This window comes from Cynara cardunculus, assembly GCF_001531365.2.
Source record: "Cynara cardunculus var. scolymus isolate 2C chromosome LG 4, CcrdV1, whole genome shotgun sequence".
NCBI lineage: Eukaryota > Viridiplantae > Streptophyta > Magnoliopsida > Asterales > Asteraceae > Cynara > Cynara cardunculus.
In genome coordinates, this window is record NC_037531.1 from 13,177,172 (window position 1) to 13,182,917 (window position 5,746).

The following is a 5,746-nucleotide window of genomic DNA, read 5'->3' on the forward strand; positions in this document are numbered from 1 at the left end:
CTAACTCTCATTTGCCTAACACACATACACAAAGAAAGAAAGAAAGAAACCCTTTGATTCTCCTTTAATTTCCATGTGCTACCTTTAGGATCCCATTTTCTCACTTTTTTCACTTCAAATTAAAACCCATATATATATATATATATATATATATATATATATATATACACACACTAGGTTCGATCCCGTGTATTACACGGGGTAATTTGAAAAAATTAAATCATGTTAAGAACTTTTCTTACAGATATGAATGATCATTGAAAGTACGATTCTACTTCAGACTTGTATTCTTGAAATAACTTTGAAATGTAACTCTGAAGAATGACTATTCAGACTTGAATTTAGAAATGAAACTATATCAATAATTAGTTAAAATAAAGTTAACCCTAGAATAAAATTAAATGTGTTATTTTAAACAAATATAGACATATTTTTGGCAAAAAAAAACCTTCTATAACCGACATGTTAACCAACAAAACTCGTCTTACAGAATTCCTTGATAGCTTTTAGCTATAACATCAACAAGTGATAGCTGAAAGCTGTCATGATAAGCTGAAAGTTGTCTCTTTAGTGATAGATGAAAGCTGTCACGATAAGCTGAAAACACAAGCTGAATGCTATCAGCAATAACCTGTCAGATTAGCTAAAGGTTGTCAACGATAAGCTGAAAGTTGAAGATTGTCAACAATAAGCTGTCAGATTAGCTGAAGGAAATTAGTGTGAACTAAATCCCGTTTAGTAGGGAAATCAGTTAAACCACCATAAAAAAAAGATACATTTTTAGAGGAATTGATGTCAACCAAATTAAATAGGCCTTTTTGAACCACTAATGTATATTGTGTTTAGATACATGTTTAGACGAGAAAATAAGATAACCGACTCACTAGAAGATGACATGTGTCACCCAAGTTACTTATTTATTAAATATATATATTAAATATATATATTATATATCTTTTAGAATGAATCAAAAGGGTCTAGTTATCACACTCAAAAGATCCAAGTGCAAAACAGTGAAGGTGGACCATTGCAACTGGCACTTTATATACAAAGAACATAGATACAATATTGCTTGATGAGTTGATGATACCCAGCTACTTTTATAACTGTGATTTGATTCCTTTCTTTGGCTCCAGGTTATATCATTGTTGTTTTACATATCTCTTAACTTCATAACATTCACATAAAACTCCCACTCCACATATCTTGGACAAAATTTATGCTCTCTGACCGCTGTGTCGTGTAGTACAACAAAATATAGAACGTCTTATTATGTCTAAGTGTCCAATACTGCTTAATATGACTCAAGTTTATATATAAACGTGTTATAAAAAGTTGATAGAATGCTTTTGAACTTCTTGACAAGTTTTTTAGGACAAATTTGATATTAAAGCTAATAGAACATTTCATTTCGAAAGTTTTGTATATATTATAACACTTTTGTGTATGACGTATAATCGTGTGATCCTATAAACGTATTGAGTCATATAAGCATATTTGAAACGTTATATAAAACCGATTTCTTATAGTGAAAAGAAAATGATAGCCCTTAGTAGGAATCGAACCTACAATCGTATACCAACTACATTCAACAAAAATCCCTTGCAGAAGAGGAGGTGGACTATATCTAATTCGAATTCAAGCTTTGGGAAAAGATAGCAGAATATACATACATACATACATATATATAGTTTGTTTCAAATACAACCCGTCGCATTTGTACAACCAATGCAACCCAATAAATTGAGATATTTATGAAAATAATGAGAGTTCATTTACTATGATTTGAATATTTATGGAAGATGAATATAGTTCATTAATTATGATCAATACTTTATATTAGGAAACAATCAAAACTTCAATGAAATCATATATTAATCAAATGAAATAGACGGTTGAGATTGGGTTGTATTAGTTGCACAAATGTCATGGGTTGTATAATAATCAACCTCTCTCTCTCTATATATATATATATAATATGATTGCTTTCATTTGATTTGCTTTGTGTATGGTATCCCTGAGAATCAGTAACAAAAGTTGATTATACTTCACAGATCATTTTCCATTGAGTTGCTTTTTTGTTGTCACTTTCTATTATTTAAATGATCTTGCCTTTGTTTCTTTGGTGATTTCAACTAAGATATATATATATATATATATATATATATATATATATATATATATACATCTATACACATATATATGGGTCTTTTTCTTTTTTGATAAATCTCTATTCATAATGAGATATTTAAATACTAGTATATCATGTGTTATTTCATATAAATTTTTTCATCTATGGCTAGAATTTAATATAGTGATTAACATATATTTATTTCACAATATTGTGTTCGTTTCACATGTATTGGGTTTATAATGTGAAACTTTTTGGCGTGTTTGTGAAACAAAAAATACACATAAAAAGGTTTCACATTGTGAACCGAATATATATATGTAACAAACATTTTAAGAAACAAACATATGTTAATACTATACTTAGATTGAAAAATATTATGTGAAACATAACCTTAAGGTACAAGTTCTCACGGATTTTACAAATTTAAAGTTTACAAATGATTAAGCTGATATATATAAATATGTATATATATGGGAGGTTTATTTTACAAACCATGTAATTCTTACAAACTTTACTAGCCGATCTCAACCATACATGTAGACAATCAATGATGTGGAATAAATCGGTTCCTAAATTTACTCTCAACCGCATTCTATAGTCGCCTCTAAATTTCAAAATAAACAAAATCAATGGTTGAGATTAAAAGTTTGTAGGGTTTGTAAGAATTGCATGGTTCGTATTTGAAACTCGTTCTATATATATAGACAACAACTCAAATGCAAACACACTAGATGTTACAAACCTGCAAACCAATATTTGTGGAAATGATGAAGGTTCATTTATTATGATTTGAATATTTATGAAAAAATATTATAGTTTATTAATTATGGTCAACATTTTATATTACGAAACAATCGATATATTTATGAAACCAAATATTTGTTAGACTAGATGAACGGTTAAAATTGGTTTGTAATATCCGATTGATTTGTATTTGATGGTAACTCCCTCTCAATAAAGAACCATATCATCTCCCTAATTGAACCTCATAATTTGCATGTGCTTCAATCCCCCCATTGATCTCTCAAGATTTATTTCCTTCTTGGCCTAAACCTTGGGAGCTTCATGGATTATATTCGATTAGATGGAACCTTTAATTGGAAGCAATTTCATATGATCGGTTCTATGTTTCGTTAATCTGATAACTAAAATATGTGGTAGCATGTATCAACAGATTAATTATGAAATTATACAGAAAAGCATTGAACCTAACAGATTAAAATATGCTACCACATATTTTAATTATCAGATTAACGAAACATAGACCCTGACAGACGATTTTCACTTGATTGAATTCAGTTATTCATCAAACAAGACAAAAGTATGAGATTCACTACAATAAAATTGGTTTTTACAGGAGCCTAAAATGTCTGTAGGACCAAACCATATAAAACATCATATCTTAAAGTATTGCAATAGGCTTATCAGATGCTTTTGAACGTTTTAACAAGTTTTTTTTCAAATAAAGTTGTACGGTGACAATTTGTGATTATTGAGAAGTCTCGTGCCAATTTTGTGATTATGAATGTTCAGATTGTAGATCTAATATATATATATAAAGGTTGAGAATTGGTTTTACGGGCCTCACGAAAAACCTTTGGTCTCATATGATCCCAAGTATATATATTAAAAAAAGATGAAATTATTGGTATGTTAAGGAAAATATAAATTAGAAAAGGAAACATGTGGTTTGGTCCCAACGTGTTAGGGTTCCATCCCATGCATGCAAGGCAAGAGGTCACCATTATCAAATCCAACACCAAATCTCTTAGACGGGTCCCCATGCATTTTTGGTATCAAAATTACTACTTTCATATACCATCATTTTTTTATTATTTATTATTTATTATTTATTATTTATGCCACTCCCTTCACTTCCACATAAACTGCTTATTTTTAAAACAAAAAGTGAAATTAAATTCAATACGCCTAACTATTTAATTTTTCTTTTTATTTAAATATAAATTAAATTATCTTAAAAATAACTAATATTTTAATCAAACAAATTACATCAAAACCAGTATTTTAGTCTTTTTTGATTTAGCATCAATTTTGATATGGTTATTTGTCTTTTTTAACTTTTTTTTACATGAAATGATATATTTTTATAAATACTCGTTTTTGTTTACGTGTATACAACAACTCTTCTATATTCATACATCTGTATGATATTCATTATAAATGTTAATCTTCACCACAAAATTTATCATTGAATATAGTATGGTTACAGTTTCAACTTTACATACTTAAGTTTTTCTTTTTTTCTTTATTGGGTTCTCGGTTGGTCACGATGAGTTCTCAATCCATCTTGATAAAAGCTGAAAGTGTAGGTTATGGTTTTATACACACGAACACAGAATAAATCAACTGATAGGTTCTCGACCGGTCTTATGGAAAATGAATGTGGTAAGTTATAGTTTTACACACACAACACACACTAAGTCAATAGCGATAATTATCTTAAGTTAGTGGCTTATGATGAATCTCATTGATCTCACATATTTTAGAAATCTCAAATAATTAAGCTCATAATACTATGGGGATATAAAATGAGAACCATAAAAATGTTATAGGCTCATAAATACCGAGCTAAAAATATTTTTTATATGATCTTTTTCATTAAATGAGAGTATTTACGATATTTTTTTAACACATTTTTGTTTCATAATTTAATGGTTATATATATGTACATATTTTACTATGTGAAACTTTTTACGTGTACTTTTGTTTCATTATGTGACTATAAAAAAATTTTCACATGTGAAGTGTCTTACAACGTGAATATGAAACAATATCTTAAATCATAGTTTTTTTATGAAAAAGTAATAATGTAAATATTATTTTTATGTTAGTTCTCATGGGTTTGTAACCCTTTTGTGGTTTTAATTTGAGATATACACACACGTATTTGTGTATTAATAAGAAAGTAAAGTATATTAAAACGTAACAAATTTTTATTACATTAGAAAGATACTTGCGCATTGCAGCGAGATAAATTTCTATTTTAATGTTTAGTTTTTATTATTTGTCTCTATCGATATAATACGATTTTATGTGGTTTTGAGAAAGAAATAATGTTTTTATTTTTAAATGAAATATAAATTTGAAGATAGCATAAAAGTTTGAATGAAAAATATTGATATTAGTATCAAATTAACTATTTCATAGTTTTCGTTTTTTTGGTGTTTATATTTAATAACAAAGTAATTATTGGTTTAAGTAACAATATAATTTTTTACAAAGATAATAATTAAACATTTTGTTACAACTTAATAATTATTATCTTAATTATATTTTAGATTTTTTATATTTAAAATGGATGTATGTCTTGTATTTGATTATGTTTATCTGCAGTTTGTTACACGAATTTAAAAATGAAGCTTTAATAAGTTATACTTACGCAAAATTACTTGTAATCTTGAATTTTAAATAATGCATCAATAAACAATACTTCATGCATAAAAAAATGACTTTTAAGAGTTTTATCAAATATTTTATAATATTGTATAGATTTCTTTTTATCTATACTATATTATAATGCATTTGGCTAAAACTCTTAAAAACTCTTAAACTCTTAATCTCTTAAACCCACTCATCCCTAAACGATTTCAT